The sequence below is a fragment of the Ranitomeya variabilis genome, chromosome 2 (assembly GCF_051348905.1).
Source record: "Ranitomeya variabilis isolate aRanVar5 chromosome 2, aRanVar5.hap1, whole genome shotgun sequence".
Taxonomy (NCBI): Eukaryota; Metazoa; Chordata; class Amphibia; order Anura; family Dendrobatidae; genus Ranitomeya; species Ranitomeya variabilis.
In genome coordinates this window covers 61,430,659-61,451,085 of record NC_135233.1, presented here as the reverse complement: position 1 = coordinate 61,451,085, position 20,427 = coordinate 61,430,659, and positions in this window count along the sequence as shown.

The window sequence follows — 20,427 nt, the reverse complement described above, 5'->3', positions numbered from 1 at the left end:
GCAGACTCAACCATCTGTGTTACCCCAAGACATAGTGTATGTAGTTTCTAAAGGTTAAAAGGGGGGGAGCGAACCCGCCCACCTGGAATTGACGATGCCAACGTCATGTAAAACACAGCAAGGGGACTCCAAAAAGAGTCTCCATTTTTTCCAAAAATTGGGCCACAGACACCACTTAAGCGGCATCAAGTTCGCCAGAGTTTCTTAAAATGGTTGGTGAGGTGATTTTCAAAAATCATCAAGCTTTAGTCTCCCCAGGATGACACAGGGGTAGAAAAGTCCTTGCAGATCCAGGATTTGTTCATCTTGATGAACATTAGTCTGTCTACATTGTCATTGGACAGCCGCGTGCGATTATCTGTCAGCACACCACCAGCAGCACTGAACACATGTTCAGAGAGAACGCTGGCTGCGGGGCTCGACAAGATCTCCAAGATGTGAGTGGCGAGCTCAGGCCATTTTTCCAGATTGGAAGCCCAAAATGAGCAAGGGTCCAGTTCCACAGTCATGTCAGCGATGTTAACTTGGAGATACTCCTCAGAGATTCACTACGTGCACCACTGGTGTTTTGTGGAAAAGCAGATGTAAGATTCTGTAACAGTCTCTGCTGATATTCCTGCATGCTTGAATCCCTTTCTATGGCAGGAATTATTTCGCCAAATTTACTTTTGTACCAGGGATCTAAGAGTGTGGCAACCCAGTAGTCGACATTACTTCGGATTCTGACAATCCGATGGTCATGTTGCAGGTAGTGCAGCAAGAAGGCACTCATGTGTCTTGCGCATCCAGGAGGACTAAGTCCTTGTTGTCTTGGTGGTGGCGAGGTGAGAATCATGCTTCCTTCCTCTGCCCTCTCCTCCCAACCTCGCACAACAGAAATTTGATCAAGGTCTCCCTCATCTGATGAGTCTTCCATGCCCAGCGCCAGTTCATCCTCTACTTCTTCCTCGGCTCCTGTACCTTCCTCAACAGTTTGGCTGCTACCATGCGCCCTCGGTAATCCCTCACCCCCACCCTCCACTGCCAGCCACCTTGGTGCTGCCGACCATCTGGACCTTGGAGATATTATCCCTTCCGCATATGACTCCTCCTGTTCCTCCTCCTCCTCCTCTTGTCCCAGCACCTGACTCCGAATTCTGTTTAAGGTGTGCTCCAGCATGTAAATGACCGGAATAGTCATGCTGATAATGGCATTGTCAGCACTAAACATCTTCGTCGCTATTTCAAAACTGTGCAGAAGGGTGCATAGGTCCCTGATCTGAGACCACTCCTGCAGCGTGATTTGCTCCACCTCTGGATCTCGTTGGCCCAGGCTATACATCAAAACGTATTGCACCAGGGCTCGTCAGTGCTGCCACAGTCGTGACAACATGTGCAGAGTTGAATTCCATTATGTGGGCACATTGCATTTCAGCCGGTGAACTGGCAGACACAATGACTTCTGTAGAGATGTAAGTCATTGAGCTGCGGGATGCGAATGGCAGAAGTGAGCACACAGTGACCGTGCCCTCTGCAGAAGCCCATGTAGTCCAGAATAGTGGGATGCAAATTGCTGGACAACCAGGTTCAAAATGTGAGCCATACAAGGCACGTGTGTGACATTGCCCCGGTGAAGGGCCACACCCAGGTTTGCAGCATTGTAGCACATGGCCTTCCCTGGCTGCAGGTTCAGTGGAGACAACCATTGATGGAACTTGATCTCCAGAGCTGACCACAACTCCTCAGCTGTGTGACTCACATTTCCCAGACATTTCAATGTAAACACCGCCTGATGCCATTGAGCCCTGGTGACAGCATAGTAAGGAGGTGTGCAGGATTCCTTCTGCACAGTTAAAACGTGGGTGGCATTACCAGACAGGCTTTGGGTGCAGGTGGAGGACCATGAGGAGGTTGAGGAGGCAGAAGCAGTGGAGGAACTTAGAGATACAGAGGATTGACGCGCAACTCATGGGGACGGCAAGACTTGGACAGTAGCCCCTTCTCCTGATGTCACCATAGTGCCAAGTCACCGACATGTAATGCCCCTGTCCATGTCTACAGGGGCATTACAAGTATCTGTGGTGAAATGCACCCTGTCACACACAGAATTTCTCAAGGAAGCGGTGATGTTGTGTGCGACATGCTGGTGTAGCGCAGGCACAGCTTTCTTTGAGAAGTAGTGGTGACTGGGCATCTGGTACTGGGGCACTGCGACAGACATAAGGTCTCGAAAATCCTCTGTGCCCACCAGGCAAAAAGGCAGCATTTCTGTAGCCAACAGCTTGCAGATGGTGAAATTCAACCTCTTAGCTTTGTCATGGCTAGGAGGAAATGGTCTTTTACTTGTCCACATCTGAGGGACCGAGGGCTGGCTGCCGTGCTAAGACGGGGTTGAGTAGGGTGTCCCCGGAAAACTGCTGGTCTGTGAGGAAGGTGCAGGCGGAGATATTATGTTGCCTTGATTAAAATGTGCTGGTCTCGATGTCGGAGAGCATTCAACACCAGCAGGTTTTTCCACTTGCAAATTTACTGACTACCTGCCAATCACACTGGCTGTTGCGGGTAAAGAGGTGGAAGGTCTGCGTCCAAAACCATGTGCGACTGCTGTCTCCACAGTCACAGAGAATGAAGAGGCCGCTGATGCACTTGATGGGGCAGATGGTGGTTGGCCCAGCCCACTAGGCCACATTATAGCACAGTGAGCTTCCCACTGCAATTTATGCCTCATATCCATGTGACGGTTCATGCATGAAGTACTCAAACTATTCATTTTTTGGCCTCTACTGAGATTTTCATGACAAATGATACAGACAACATGAGTTGGGTCATCCTTTGTGATCTCAAAAAATGCCCAGGCTATGCAAGGCTTAGAGCCCATATGACCTGAAGAACCACCACGACTTGTGCTCAGAGGCACAGTTATGGTTGAGGATGCAGTTGTTGACGTGCTTCCAGTTCTCCATCTCTGTCCAGGAAGGTGCAACCTAACCTCGTTGTCACTAGCATTCTCCTCCACCTCCTCTGCTGACCTCATGGACTGGCGGACTGTGGATTGACAGTAAGTGAGGTCTCCAACCTCGTCATCATCACCCTGTGTGTTCTCACACCCATCGTCCTCAGAGCCAACCTCTTCCTGTCCTGACCGAAAAGTCAAGTTTTCGTTCCAATCAGGTATCTCAGTCTCATCATCATCTTCCTCATTGTCTCCACCAACAGGAGAGTTTGGGAACGAGGTTCTACATTATGCTCAGAACCTTCTTCATCTAGGCCTGGATCCGACTCACAAAGATTCTGGGCATCAGTGCAGACCATTTTCTCGTCTGGATTCACAGAAGCTCTGGAGCAGACCTCTGATTCCCAGGCTATAGTATGAGTAAACAGCTCTGAAGACTCAACCATCTGTGTTACCCCATACTCAGATGGGTGGCTGGGGACTTGGGAGCTGTGAGGAAGCAAGTGAGATTGGGGTGACACTTCTGAGGACTGGAGTGTTTGTGATGTTGAAGTTGAGGTGGAGGGGAGCCCACTTGAATGAGCAATTGATATCCATTCAAGCACCTGCTGTTTTTGTGCCTCATCTGGAATTTGTAGCGATGCTTGTAGCGATGGTCGTAAGAAAGGGATCATATCAGATTGTCCACGAAAATGAGTAGACATCTTACTTTGGCTGGAAGATAGTCTTTCTTCTGCAGATGTTACTGTTGCTTTACCAACTACCCCAGGGACACAACCTTTTTTTCCCTTTCCAACACACCTGTTCCCCTTTCCACCAGCAGCAGGCCTTTTGACACTCATTTTGGTGCTTTACTAATTGGCAACTCTGTAGTTGTTGGCACAAAAAACGATGGATGGAAACCGAGTAGAGCTGAGTGTCCAAACTGTGGTACTAGGCCCAAAATGATTTACTGAGTTAAATGCCGTTAAAATTTAGATACACAGGCGATGTAGCTAGCTTCACAGGCGGGCTACTTCGCTGACGTACAGACACTGCTACTAGGCCCCAAACGATTTACTGGGTTAGATGCAGTAAAAATTTAGATACACAGGCGGTGTAGTTAGCTTCACAGGCGGGCTACTCTGCTGACATGAAGGCACTGCTCCTAGGCCCAAAACTATTTACTGGGTTAGATGCAGTAAAAATTTAGATACACAGGCTGTGTAGCTAGCTTCACAGGCGGGCTACTCCGCTGATGTGCAGTCACTGCTCCTAGGCCCAAAACTATTTACTGAGTTAGATGCAGTAAAAATTTAGATACACAGGCGGTGTAGCTAGCTTCACAGACGGGCTACTCGGTTGACTACCAGACAATGCTACTAGCCCAAAAGGATTGGCTGAGCTAGATTACACCAAATGCTGTGACTAACACTTCCACAGCACTGGCTCAGACCTGCCTGGCAAACAGTGCTCTGAACTGCTGTAACCTACCCTGAAAAGGGCTGATATTACAACTAGTCCCAACTCCCTAAACCTATCTCTCTCTATCTAACAGAAAATTTGCTCCCAAAAATCACTCTTAGACTGTATAGCGCCCACAGCAGCAGCAGTGCCGTCTAACACTAAGCTGCAGCAGTGAGGAAATGGTGGTGATGGGGAAAATGGCTGGTTCTTATAGGGCAAGGACATGTGACATACACAGCCAATGACACATGCCCTTGCTTGTATGCATCACATGCACATCGCAGTGTGTGGGCACTGCTGATTGGCTGAGAGACTGCACCGCCTCACTGTAAATGCGGGAAAGAAAAAAAAAATGGAGATCGGCATTATTTCAGCACAGATCTATCCCCCGCCCACTATACACTGAAACAGTCTATTAGCATTGATAAACAGTTTTAATGTGAAAATCAAGTTAGGCTTTTGGTGAACGAGCAGTTATCGAACAGAAACTCGAACAGACGAATTTTAAGCAAATTGTTAGAGTTCATCGAATGACTCAAACACCACCCAAAGCATCTCGAATTTGAAATTGGGGAATAGTTTGAACACCGCTCATCTTTATTTACAATACCAGCAAAGCCTATGAGATTTCAGAAATCTCATGCACACACAATGGTTTTTTGTTTGATCAGTATTTTGTGCTTTGCTGCGTTTTTTGGACATAGAGCATGTCACTTCTTTCAGCGTTTTTGCTGTGTTTTTTCACCCATTGACTTGAATGGGTGTTGAAAAAAACGCAGCGAAAACGCAGGTATCATTATTTGCTGCGTTTTTGCTGCTGAAAATCCAAGGACATTAGCATGGACAAAGAAAAAAAGAAAATGCACCAAAAAACGCACCAAATACGCAACAAAAAATGCATCAAAAATGCACCTAAACCTGCAGCTTCTTTCCTGTCAAGATGATCAGGTTTTGCTGCAGAAAAAAAAGCAGCAAAATCGCCCTGTGTGAACTTACCCTTAATATTAGACAGTGTAGGACCGTCCCGAAACCTTGCCGCTGGTTGGATGGCTTTTATGCTTTTTTTAATCAAAAACAGTGTTTACTAAGAACCCTGCGTTGTTTAAATGCACTTTTGCTTTTTTACTTATTCAGTAACAGCAGGGTATATGATCATTTTGTTTTTTGTATATTTGGTATTGCTGTGTTCATAAAAGTCTGATATACTAAAATATAAAACAGATTTATCCAATTGGTATATGTCGTATAGAGAAAAAAGACCTGTTTTTTTTGGCTGCCGTATCCAAGCAATAACATGCAATGAGAAGCGATCAAAATATTGTACCTACCCCAAAATGGTATCAGTAAAAATGTCAGCTCAGGGCACAAAGATAAACCCTCACACAGCCCAATGGTCTGGAAATTTAAGAATTTTTTTTCAACACTTAAAAAAAACTATAGATTTAAAAACTATACATTTTTGCTATTTGGTTACTCATACTGACCTGGAGAATCATACTGCCAGGTCAGTTTTACCATGCAGTGATCATAGTAAATAAAAGACCCAAAAGAAATTGTGGAATTGAACTCTCTTAGCAATTTTAACACACTTTTCCTGCTTTTCAGTGCATTAAACAATAAAAAGGATCATGTTATTCAATAATGCAATTTGTCCCACATAAAACAAACCCTCATATGACTATATATTGATGGAAAAAATACAAAGTTATGGCTCTTAGAAAAAGGGGAAGAAAAAATGAAAATGAAAAAATGGAAATTGACCGCAGATTGAAAGGGTTAAAAATGTGCTGATGGGACAACTTTCTGAAGTTTTACGATTCTAGAATATTCAGATGCTATTATTGTCAAGATCTTCTCGCATCACCATTTTATATGAGAATATTAAATATTGTTACTGCAAAGCATATTATCTATTATGCCTTTACAACATCAAGGAAGAAGACAGCGGATACCAGACTACTGCAGTCATTTTTCTGTTTAAAATATTCTTTCTGGCTCCAACAAAGTAAAGGAAATCTGTATTCTAAGAGAAACATTCATATTATTTGGATGCGTAATAAAACATTTATCTTCAGATTAATATTTAAACAGATTTCCACTAATGCTGCCCGGTGTCTACAAAAGGAAGTCATTTCTACCGCATATTTTGTTTTCCTCTTAATGTGGACAGAGTAATCTTATAAAGTCAAATACCTTGACCTTTTTTTGCAGATGATTTTTTTTTTTTTTTACTTGCTTCTATTCTAATAAATTCCTTAGAAAAAGATATCAACAGTAAAACACATGCATGTCTGATAAATATGATGGTTCTTGGCATATAAGTGATTTTTTCAAATACTCTATTAGGGCAATAGGACTTTACAAATTTGAAGTTGTTCAATTTACACCAATATTGAAGGGGTTTAAAATGGTTGCCCAGAATAGGGGACAATTATTTAATGCTTTATGAGGAAGAATTTAGGTCCCCTAGAAATATGTATCATAATAATGTCCTTGAATAAAAATATCTGCAGTATGCTAAGGCCCTGAATAAATAATTACATCTCACTGAGCTCCCTGCACATGTCCATCACACTGTCCCTCTTAGGGTACATGCCATCTACAGTCTCCTCTTCTATAAAATATTGCCTCATCACCATCTCCGTTTATGAACTATAAAAGCCACACTGTCCAGAATGTGATCTATTAATGCCATCCAATTCACCCTTCTGAACTATAACTGCTACAATATCCACCCTTATTAGCTATGACCACTACAATGTCCACCCTAATTCGTTATGACTGACATACTAAGCCTATCTTCAGTGTCCCCAGACTCTGCCCACTTTGCATGCTGGACTCTCCTCTTCACACTATCTGCTAACACTATGCCCCTTAGATACTGTCCAGTCTCTGTACTGTGCCCATCCCTTATACTTTCTCACATCTGCATACTTTCCCACATACTATGCCCTCATACTATCCACCCATGCTGCCCCCTCTCTATGTTCTCTCCTCACATTACCCAGTCTTTACACTGTTCCCCCTCACTCTCCTCCCACAGAAACTGTCCCTCACATTATTTCCCCATCTAATAAAGCTCTCCTCTACCTTTGGATCCATCGAAGCGCTTACCTTTCCACTGTAAATTTCTCCTCTACAGTACAGGAGTGACGTCAGCAGTGTGATCAGGTGATCTGATCACACTGCTGCACGTTGCCTTGACCCTCGAAGAGTAGTCAGAGCTTCAATTATAGTTGCACCAAAGGAGCATGGTCAGAACATGTGACATCAGCAGAAGCTTGTAAGGGTGGCATTGCAGGTTTTAGGAAGTTTTGCCCCCAGCAGTTCGCCCCCAGCAGTTTGCCCCCAGCAGTTTGCCCCCAGGTACACTTCGCCCCCGAACATTTCGCCCCCAGCATTTCGCCCCCAGGATGTTTCGCCCCTGGAAATTTCGCCCCCGCACATTTCGCCCCCAGCAGTTCACCCCCGGATGTTTCGCCCCCGGATGTTTTGCCCCCAGCAGTTCGCCCCCGGATGTTTCGCCCCCGGATGTTTCGCCCCCAGCAGTTCGCCCCCGGATGTTTCGCCCCCAGCAGTTCGCCCCCGGATGTTTCGCCCCCACCAGTTTGCCCCCGGATGTTTTGCCCCCAGCAGTTCGCCCCCGGATGTTTCGCCTCCAGCAGTTCGCCCCCGGATGTTTCGCCCCCGGATGTTTTGCCCCCAGCAGTTCGCCCCCGGATGTTTCGCACCAGGATGTTTCGCACCCGGATGTTTCGCACCCAGCAGTTCGCCCCTGGATGTTTCGCCCCCAGCAGTTCGCCCCCGGATGTTTTGCCCCCGGATGTTTCGCACCTGGATGTTTCGCGCCCAGCAGTTTGCCCCGGGATGTTTCACCCCCAGCTTTTTGCCCCCCAGATGTTTTGGCCCCAAATTAGGCAGGGAATTTTGGCCTTGTGTTTTAGCCCTAAGACCTCTTTCACAGTAGCCACTTTCCCAAGTGCTAAGCACTGGAAAATCGCTAAGAAGATTGCCAATTTTGAATATACTAGATGGTGGCCTGATTCTAACGTATTGGGTATTCTAGAAGGCGCAGCCATGTGGTATGTTGCACAGGTTATGTAGTATATTGGACAGTCCATGTAGTACATTGCACAGACCATGTAGTATATTGGACAGCCGAAGTAGTATTTTGGACAGCGCACGTAAATTGCACAGTCCACGTAGTAAATTGCACAACACATGTAGTATATTGGCCAGCCGACATAGTATATTGCACTTGTCACGTAGTATATTGCACTGCCCACGTAGTCTAGGAATGTGGGCACTATATTCGTGTTAAAAAAAATAATAATAAAGATATACTCACCTCAGCCACGGGCCCTGAAGTCCTCGCGCCTCTCTGCAGTGCTGGCAGTGGCTTCCAGTCTAAGCATAGGACCTGCGATGACGTTGCGGTCACATGACCGTGACATCATCGCAGGTCCTGGACGCATAGCATCGTTCGGACTGGAAGGCACGGCGTGCACTGGAGAGAGGCGCGGAGGACAGCGCGACATCGGAGGGGGTGAGAATAACTTTTTTTAAATTTTTTTTATTTTTAACATTACATCTTTTCACTATTGATGCTGCATAGGCACGATCAATAGTGAAAAGTTGGTCACACAGGGTTAATAGCAGCATTAACGGAGTGCGGTACACCGCAATCCATTAACGCTGGCATTAACCCTGTGTGAACGGTCAGCGGTGAGTGCAGGGCAGTGAAGCAGTGGCCATTTTTCTGGCAGACTGTGACCGTCGCTGATTGGTCGTGGCAATGGTCGTGGGCATTTTGCCATGACCAATCAGCGACTTGACAGACAGACAGATGCCGCGACAAATGAAATAATAAAACGTTACAGACAGAAAGACGAAAGTGACCCTTAGACAGTTATATAGTAAATAAGTCAATGGCTGGAAAAGCGAGGTGTTGTTTCGGCCAGCTCTTTTTATTTTATTACAGGAGCTATTTTTGAGCACTTAGCGTTCATCAATAGCCTGTATCTTATGGGTCATTACCGAGAGCGCTCACAAAAGCGTTCTGAAAAATGCCAGTAAAGCACGTGCTTTGGAGTTCTAAAACAGTGGCAGCATAAGGGTGCTTTCACACTTCCGCTACATATGCACTACAGGCCGCCCGTTTGCTTCTGTAATGCCGCATTCCGCTAACCTGCAGCGGAACGAAAAGAAGAAAAAAGCTCTTCTTTTTATTCTGACACTGATAGCGGAATGCGGCATTATGAAAGCGAACGGGCAGCTGCAGATCGCGGAACCCAGCCGTTCACTTCTATGGGCAATGCGATCGGAATGCCAGCATTCCGCCAACATTGCCCTGGGGTCAGCTGGATGTCAGATCCAGAGCGGATTGACCTCTGGCGGCCACCAACACAAGTGTGAAACCACTCTAAAATTACAGTGTGCAAGAGGCCTAAAATCTAAACAATTTTGAACTTTTACCTGACCCAGCATTGACCTGCTTTGTTGCAAGTTTTGTTGCAGATGTAACAAGTAGCAGGTCACATGTCCTGCAAGTTACATTAGACTAGCTTTTATTCCACCTGTACATCAGAATATAGCAGTGTCTGAAATCTCCACAAAGAGAGAAGTGTACTGCCACAAAAAATCAGTCAGCTTCCACAGCAATTCACTTTCTACAACTATGAATTCAGTTCTGTCCAAACGTGGAAGGAGGAAGTTGGTCCATGAGAATCACATTTACTTATTTTCCAAACGAACCGCTGATGATATCCATTCCATCTGGGTATGTGAAAAACGGTCGACTTGCAAGGGACGTGTTTGGACCAATGAAGAATCTGGCGAAGTTGTGAAAGTAGTCAATCTTCACAGTCACGCAGCACAAGCTGCAAGACCTAAAGCAATCCGACTTGTTAATGAGGCAGTCACCAGGGCAAGGACAACACAGGAGACACCACAACAGATTCTCACAGACGTCATTTCAGGAGCCCATTCTAATGTTGCAGCACTTCTCCCAAGGAAAGCATCACTGAAGAGGACAATACGATTAGCAAGGCAACTTGGCAATATCCCAAGGTTACCTCAAACCCTTGATCAACTTGTTATCCCCCTGGAGTTCCAGGAGATCAGTATTGATGGTGTCCAGCAGCAGTTCCTTCTGCATGACTCTGGTAAGCTACTTAACCATTTAACATTGTATTAAAACAATTCCATTATGCATAATTATTGCAAAGTTTATTTTGCACAAATGTGAAAAATGCTAGACTGTAAGGTGCTGATATAAAATACTATGTGATTTTTGCCTTCAAGGGAAACTTTGAGGGTAATATAATGTAGTGAGGCCTACTGATTCCAACTAGTGTTGGCCGATCACTGGAAAGATAGGATCAGATCGGGCTGATCATATCAAAAGATTGGAATTAATTCTCCAGAGCTATATATATATATATATATATATATATATATATATATATATATATATACACACTGTACGCCCAAACAGTGTGTGTGTATATATGTGTATATATGTGGGTGGGTGATGGTGGTCTGGCACTTTTGGAACTTTGTAATGCAATAAAGGATTTGTATAGGACTTCGGCAGTGCGGAGGTCTTTCTTCATGGATGCATGTTAAGTACGGGCGGAAGCCAACCCCTGCTCTAGCAGCACACTGAGTCATCAGCAACAATCTCAGTTGAGCCACTCTTCTTCCAGCTTTCTTGCATATATACAGTACAGACCAAAAGTTTGGACACACCTTCTCATTTAAAGATTTTTCTGTATTTTCATGACTATGAAATTTGTACATTCACACTGAAGGCATCAAAACTATGAATTAACACATGTTTAATTATATACTTAAAAAAAAAGTGTGAAACAACTGAAATTATGTCTTTTATTCTAGGTTCTTTGCTTTGATGACTGCTTTGCACACTCTTGGCATTCTCTTGATGAGCTTCATGAGGTAGTCACGGGAATGGTTTTCACTTCACGAGTGTGCCCTGTCAGGTTTAATAAGTGGAATTTATTGCCTTATAAATGGTGTTGGGACCATTAGTTGTGTTGTGCAGAAGTCTGGTGGATACACAGCTGTTAGTCCTACTGAATAGACTGTTAGAATTTGTATTATGGCAAGAAAAAAGCAGCTAAGTAAAGAAAAACGAGTGGCCATCATTACTTTAAGAAATGAAGGGCAGTCAGTCCGAAAAATTGTGAACATTTTGAAAGTGTCCCCAAGTGCAGTTGCAAAGACCATCAAGTGCTACAAAGAAACTGGCTCACATGAGGACCGCCCCAGGAAAGGAAGACCAAGAGTCACCTCTGCTTCTGAGGATAAGTTTATCCGAGTCACCAGCCTCAGAAATCGCAGGTTAACAGCCGCTCAGATTAGAGACCAGGTCAATGCCACACACAGTTCTAGCAGCAGACACATCTCTACAACAACTGTTAAGAGGAGACTTTGTGCAGCAGGCCTTCATGGTAAAATAGCTGCTAGGAAACCACTTCTAAGGACAGGCAACAAGCAGAAGACACTTGTTTTGGCTAAAGAACACAAGGAATGGACATTAGACCAGTGGAAATCTGTGCTTTGGTCTGATGAGTCAAAATTTGAGATCTTTGGTTCTAACCACCGTGTCTTTGTGCGACGCAGAAAAGGTGAACGGATGGACTCTACATGCCTGGTTCCCACCGTGAAGCATGGACGAGGAGGTGTGATGGTGTGGGGGTGCTTTGCTGGTGACACTGTTGGGGATTTATTCAAAATTGATGGCATACTGAACCAGGATGGCTACCACAGCATCTTGCAGCGGCATGCTATTCCATTCGGTTTGCGTTTAGTTGGACCATCATTTATTTTTCAACAGGACAATGACCCCAAACACACCTCCAGGCTGTGTAAGGGCTATTTGACCAAGAAGGAGAGTGATGGGGTGCTATGCCAGATGACCTGGCCTCCACAGTCACTAGACCTGATCCCAATTGAGATGGTTTGGGGTTAGCTGGACCGCAGAGTGAAGGCAAAAGGGCCAACAAGTGCTGAGCATCTCTGGGAACTCCTTCAAGATTATTGGAAGGCCATTCCCGGTGACGATCTCTTGAAGCTCATCAAGAGAATGCCCAGAGTGTGCAAAGCAGTCATCAAAGCAAGAGGTGGCTACTTTGAAGAACCTAGAATATAAGACATATTTTCAGTTGTTTCACACTTTTTTTGTTAAGTATATAATTCCACATGTGTTAATTCATAGCTTTGATGCCTTCAGTGTGATTGTACAATTTTCATAGTCATGAAAATACAGAAAAATCTTTAAATGAGAAGGTGTGTCCAAACTTTTGGTCTGTACTGTATAATAGCTCCAAGCTGCGCTGTTAAAAAATAAACAAACCCAGTTATTCAACTCTCTCCGGTGCCTAGCGCTGTCTCCGGCGGTGCAGGGAATTCCAAAATCCCAACGCTATGTATTCTGGGTTGTGCATCACCACCTCTGCACATGTGCCGGGCTGTTCTGTGACGTGATGTGGTGCTTTCCCAGGACCGTCTAGTGAGCGGTCCTGGGATCACTCTCCATTGTAGTTATAGTACGGCAGGCACAGAGGCGGCGATGCGCCGCCCGGATTTCGGGATTCCCTGCACTGCTGGGCTAGGAGCCGGAGCCAGTACTGGACACTGGTGTGGTGCTTTCCCAGGACCGTCTAGTGAGCGGTCCTGGGATCACTCTCCATTGTAGTTATAGTACGGCAGGCACAGAGGCGGCGATGCGCCGCCCAGATTTCGGGATTCCCTGCACTGCTGGGCTAGGAGCCGGAGCCAGTACTGGACACTGGAGAAAGAGGTGAGTAACTGGGTTTGTTTATTTTTTAACAGCGCAGCCTGGTGCCAATTACTAAAGCTAAATATGCACACATGCTGTACGCCCGTACAGTGTGTGTGTGTGTATATATATATATATATATATATATATATATATATATATATATATATACGCACACTGTTCGGGCATGTATGCCTGGACAGTGTTTTCAGATTACGGAGGATTCCGATTTCTAATTCTGATCATCATCATGATCTGGCTACAAATCGGATCGTAATTTAAAATAACGATCAGCCTGAAAATCGTAATAAATTACGATCTTCAGTGATCGGATCGGCCAGCACTAATTCCAAATATGCAGCATTGTACTGGCCATACCTGTCCTGGATGCTGCCCCGGAGTTCAGCCTCGCCTGTCTGGGGCATGCACGGGCTGAACTGCCATCGCCGGCTGATTCCTCGGCTCTCGTAGTTCAGTCCTGCAGATCCGTGGACAGGTCGGGCTGAACTCCGGAGCTCAGGTGAGATACGCCATGATTTGCAGAGGCATTTTGCCTGCTGCTTGCAAGCACTTTTTAAGCGCTTTGGCAAAACGCTTCTGCAAATAGGGGACGTGGCCAAGCTCTGCTATGGGCGTGGCCATGCCTTGCTATTGCCTAAACTGAGCGTTTTTCCAGTGGTTTGCAGGCATTTTTCAGGAGGTTTCCCTCTTGCCCATTCCCTTGAATGGGCAAGTTAAGCACGGGATCAGCCTGTAAATCCAGCTTGTCTGGATAAAGCCTGAGGCCTCGTGCCCACTGATGGAAGGGGATTGTGGAGCGGCATCTCCGCAGCGGCTGTAATTGCGGTAGCAACTGCAGATCCCACAGGAATCTATTTGTGCCTGCAATTGTGGCCACTATTGTGGTACCCTAATTCTGTATCAAAATCTTCACTTAACTCTATGCATTTAGGTGCAGGTTTTAGTGCAGGATTTCAGCCTCTTATCTGAATGGCTGGAATTTTCTTTGTATAATGGCAGCATACATTGACATGCTGCACTGCATGTTTTTTTTTTGTTAACAAAATTTTTTCATCAGCATGTGGATGGGATTTACACATTAATGCTGCATATTACCCCAGCCTAATGGACCATTCAGTTATGCCTTAGGCCAAAAGCACACTGGTGATTTTACTGCGTTTTTTGCATCCTGCACAATCCTCTCAATGAGACAGCATAGTCACAAACATCCGCCCTGCCCACCCGACGACTAGCGCGCCCATCTGCTTGAATGGAACACCTCATTCAGGCGGTCGGCCCTCCCAGTCATTCATTCAGACGTCTAGCCGCACGCCGCGTCTGGATGCGGCTGTCAACTAGACAGCTCTTCAGCATGGCGGCGATCGGCCGTGCTGAACGGCCGTCTAGTTGAAGGATCTAAAGGTACCCTAAAAATGTGACCTATTTCAAGTTTGGAAGTAATTTTAATTTTAAACAAAAATATATCATTTTCCACTGGGACAATATATGTTGTAAAAAACTATTGGTTGGCCCCTTCACACTAGATTTTGCTTCAGTTTTTTTATTATGAAATCCGAAAATCTGGAGCAAAATGTGAGTTTTTACTGTGAGATATGAACAGAGGCTTCTGATTAGGATATTTTTTTGTGAATTTATCCCAAAATTCTCTGTCTGCTGCTTGTTACACTTTTTCTGTTATTTCCTCTACTAATACTTTCATTTTAAATTAGGAAATGGACACAGCCTTATGTTGATATTTGGAACAAGAGACAATCTCCATCTACTGGCACAACATAAAGAGTGGTTTGCTGATGGCATGTTTTTCACTACACCAGCCTTGTTTAAGCAACTTTACACAATCCATGTAGTCCACAGCGGCCTTGTTGTTCTGCTAGTGTACACCTTGCTGACAGACAAGAGCCGTTCTACATACCAGAGGTTGCTGCAAGAGCTGAAGAACTTGCAGCCTGGACTGCAGCCAGACAACCTGATGTTGGATTTTGAACTAGCTGCAATACAGGCATTTGAAAGTGAGTTCCCCAACCTTGTGAAGACTGGTTGCTTTTTCCACCTATCACAGTCGGTTTGGCGTAAAGTTCAAAATGAAGGACTCAAGATGCAATACCAAGGTGACCATGAATTTGCCCGTTGGATACGCATGATACCTGCCCTGGCCTTTCTACCACCACAGAATGTTGTGCAATCATTTGAAGAGTTGGTGGAAGATCCTGACTTTCCACAAGAAGCAATACCTATTGCTAACTATTTTGAAGACAGCTATATCGGTCGAATGAATCGCAGAGGACGTCAAGCACCTTTGTTTCCAATTCAATTCTGGAATGTGTATGAGCGAACATTGAATGATCAACAGCGAACAAATAATGATGTCGAAGGATGGCACCGTAGCTTTCGAGAAACATGTGGTACTCTTTTCCAAAATATATACCGGTTCATTAACTGTCTGAAACATCAGCAAGAGCTCCATAGTTTTGAAATTATTCAGATAATAGCAGGAAATCCCATTGCTGCAAGAAACAAAAAGTATGCTGCAATTTCAGCAAGGGTTAAATGTATCGTGCAAGATTTCAATAATAGAAGCTTGAAGGATTATCTGAGAGGCATTGCCTACAGCTTTGAATTTTAGTTTATGGTCACATATTGTATGTTTTGAGAGCAGTGTTCTTAGCTGTAAAATAATTCAAGCATTATAACCTGTAATTTGTATTTTCTCTTTTTCTCTAATCCTTCCCCTCTATACCTTTTTATGTTTCTTGTTTAAACAGTTTTGATACATACAGTTAAAGCATAACTCTACAAAAAATATGTTATGTTATAGTACCTGTGCCCATGATATTCATTTCCAAAGGAGACCTTCCAGCAGCTTCACTTCTGTGTGAAAAGTCTCATCCAAGTTAAAGCTCCATGTGCTGCAGGATTTCAGTGGTTGCTAAGGAGGTTGTTTCTCCTTAGTAGCAGTACTTGTGGATGGATTCTAGAGGGTGTGGCTGCACAGGAGCATGCAACTAACAATATATTCCCTATGATGTATAAAGGGCTGCTGGTTTACAGCCCTCTGCAAAGCCCCCCTATGTGTTCCATCCTGTAATGGCTTTACACAGGCAGGGGGAGCCCTCCTCTTGTCCAGGACAGAGCACATGAGCGGAGGGTGAAGGGGAGCTTTGCATAGGGCTGTGAACAAGCAGCCCTGAATGTATCATAGGGAGCCAGGATCCGTTCTGCTACCAAGGGGGCACGACCTCCTTAGTAACCAATGAAATCCTACTATTTTCCTGTCTGTTTGTAAAATTACTCATCTAGAAAGCAAAGTTTTAAAATAAAAAAACTAATTTGATCAGAATTATATATCTTAGACACATATGGTGTATTATTAGTGATAAGCAAACCTGCCAATGTTCAGTTCAGGCAGGTCTTTCCCAGATGCGAAAGATCCAGGAGCAAATTGCTAGAGGCAAAACATCCAGGGATGAACTGCTGGGGGCAAAACATCTGGGGGTGAAACATCCGTGGGTAAACTGCTGGGAGCGAAACATCTGGGGGCGAACTGCTGGAGGCAAAACATCCGGGGGGCGAACTGCTGGGGGGAAACATCTGGGGGCGAACTGCTTGGGGACGAAGCATCTGGGGTTGAAACATCCGGGGGCGAACTGCTTGGGGACGAAGCATCTGGGGTTGAAACATCCAGGGGCGAACTGCTGGGTGCGAAATATCCGGGGGGCGAAACATCCGGGGGCGAACTGCTGGGGGCGAAACATCTGGGGACGAAACATCCGGAGGTGAACTGCTGGGGGCAAAACATACAGGGGCGAACTGCTGGGGGCAAAACATCCGGGGGCGAACTGCTGGGCGCGAAACATCCAGGGGCGAACTGCTGGGGGCGAAACATCCGGGGGCGAACTGCTGGGTGCGAAACATCCGGGGGCGAAACATCCAGGTGCGAAACATCCGGGGGCGAACTGCTGGGGGCGAAACATCCAGGGGCGAACTGCTGGGGGTGAAACATCCGGGGGCGTAACATCCGGGTGCGAAACATCCGGGGGCGTACTGCTGGGGGCGAAATGTGCAGGGGCGAAATGTGCGGGGGCGAAATGCTGGGGGCGAAATGTTCGGGGGCGAAGTGTACCTGGGGGCGAACTGCTGGGGGTGAACTGCTGGGGGCAAAATGCTGGGGGCGAACTGCTGGGGGCGAAACTTCCAACTCCCGGCATTGCATGACCTGCGGTGTGATTAGGAAATCTGAGACTGTTCTCTTTTTGCAAGTGTGAGTAATTGAGTATTAGTTGATTGGTCTCAATAAACCCTTAAATTAGACATTGCTAAAGAGCTACAAAGAGTGTACCTCACTTAGGAGAACAGTAGTCCATTGACAAATTAAATGATTTCAACATGAACCATGCAATTCCTCAATTTTCCTGTCGTGTATTGCATGGGAACTGAACATTTGCTGCCAGCTTCATTTTTAGATTGAAACTGATCAAAACTGATCAATTTGGGGGTACCATAATCCTTAAGATACACAGGACCTTAATCTGGTGTCTACATCAGTTCTGACCAGGGTCCTAAGATCTTCCTTGGTCGGCACTCTAATTCCGGCATCCTTAGTGCTTTTGAAGTTTACAACACCCCACACAATAATGTCATGTCATCACTTAAGGCCCAGTCACCAAGCCTCAAACAATAGCATAAAAAGCGTTGTGTCCCTGGGGACTTTGTAAGTTTTAGAGACACCCTGGGTTCCAGAATTAAAATGCCTGTTGAGGAAGACCAGAGGATCACAGATCTGACTGCCACAGAGTATTGATGTGGATGCCGGACCTGGGGTCCTACATACCTTTTTGCTCTAGCAGGTTTTTGCATCTCTAGCAGGTAGGCAAAATACTTTTAGAGTTTTTTTCCAATCACGTATTTGTATGTCTTGTTGATTGCAAAACCCAAAGAACATAAGTCAAATAATTAAAAAAGAGAAAATGAGGAATTGAGTTCTTATTGCATTGCATTTCCAAAAAAAACTAATTCAGCCCAGAGAAAAGTCCCATCAATATACAAATAAAATAATGAAAGAGCTTTTCTTATAAAGTAGCTCTTTTCAGGAAAGAGCTACTTAGAATCCTGTGATCAACACCCTCTTGATGAAAACCATGAAATAAATACCCTGTATCTCTGGAACTGTATGGCAGATCCAGGGAGATGTCTATGGGGCTGTTATCCATTTACTACCCAATGAGCAATGCCCCTATGGAAAGAACCAAAAATATTAGTATATCGGGTGTACTAAGTACCCATTTCTCTGGAAATATGTGATGGATTAAAAATAGTGATGAGCGAGTATACTCGTTGCTCGAGATTTCCCGAGCACGATCGGGTGGTCTCCGAGTATTTGTGCTCAGAGATTTAGTTTTCGTGGCCCGTAGCTGAATGATTTACAGTTGCTACACAGCTTGAATAAATGTGGGGATTCCCTAGCAACCAGGCAACCCCCACATGTACTCAGGCTGGCTAGCAGCTGTAAATCATGCAGCTGCATCAACAAAAACTAAATCACCGAGCACTTACAAATACTCGAAGACCACCCGAGCGTGCTCGGGAAAACCCAAGCAACGAGTACAATCACTCATCACTAAATAAAAACAAACAAACAAACACAAAAAATTACTCAAGAGAGCAGTTGGAATAAAATAAAAACAAAAATTACAGATCCTATCTTACCACAGGTCCATTGATGGGAATAGATCTTTGTTTCAATTCTATGCACAGATTAGGAACATGACTGGTGCTATGCAGCAAACAGGCAACACTGCTAAACCAGTACTTTTTTCCAATCATTCTCAGGATCTGCAGGGTTCCTAAAGGTTGCCCCCCCCACTTATTAGAATGTTATAGCATAAGTTAGCAATATGGTCAGACATTCAATGACAATATACAGTATATCATATACATTAATGTAGTAATAGGTGGCTTGCATTGAAAAAAAAATGAATTTTTCAAGAGACATTGTAGAATTCCTTTCCATAACTGTATTTTCTAGAAGTTCTGCATATATTACACATTTAAAACGTATAAATATAACGAAGTTGACATGCATAGGGAAATAAGGCGCCACGACTGCCATCTAAATGCAAATCCCATTGACTGCCTTTTTCATTTCCACACTGTGCACTCTAATCATACCTGACATGCTTAACAAGTTGATTGGATCAGAATCCTTGTGCATTTAAAGATTTTTTATTTTAATTTATGTCTGTATCACTATTCCTAAGATGTAACCGGAATCTCAATCATTTGAAATCAATAGATATTTGCTAAAGCCGAATTTTCATCATTCATGGTGTTTAACCCCTTCACCCCCAAGGGTGGTTTGCACGTTAATGACCGGGCCAATTTTTACAATTCTGTCCACTGTCCCTTTATGAGGTTATAACTCTGGAACGCTTCAACGGATCTTGGCGATTCTGACATTGTTTTCTCGTGACATATTGTACTTCATGATAGTGGTAAAATTTCTTCGATATAACTTGCGTTTATTTGTGAAAAAAACGAATATTTGGCAAAAATTTTGAAAATTTCGCAATTTTCCAACTTTGAATTTTTATGCCCTTAAATCACAGACATATGTCACGCAAAATACTTAATAAGTAACATTTCCCACATGTCTACTTTACATCAGCACAATTTTGGAACCAAAATTTTTTTTGGTGACGGAGTTATAAGGGATAAAATTTGACCAGCAATTTCTCATTTTTACAACACCATTTTTTTTTAGGGACCACATCTCATTTGAAGTCATTTTGAGGGGTCTATATGATAGAAAATACCCAAGTGTGACACCATTCTAAAAACTGCACCCCTCAAGGTACTGAAAACCACTTTCAAGAAGTTTATTAACCCTTCAGGTGTTTCACAGGAATTTTTGGAATGTTTAAATAAAAATAAACATTTAACTTTTTTTCACACAAAATTTGTTTCAGCTCCAATTTGTTTTATTTTACCAAGGGTAACAGGAGAAAATAGACCCCAAAATTTGTTGTACAATTCGTCCTGAGTACGCTGATACCCCATATGTGGGTGTAAACCATTGTTTGGGCGCAGGGCAGAGCTCGGAAGGAAAGGAGCGCCATTTGACTTTTCAATGCAAAATTGACTGGAATTGAGATGGGACGCCATGTTGCATTTGGAGAGCCCCTGATGTGCCTAAACATTGAAACCCCCCACAAGTGACACCATTTTGGAA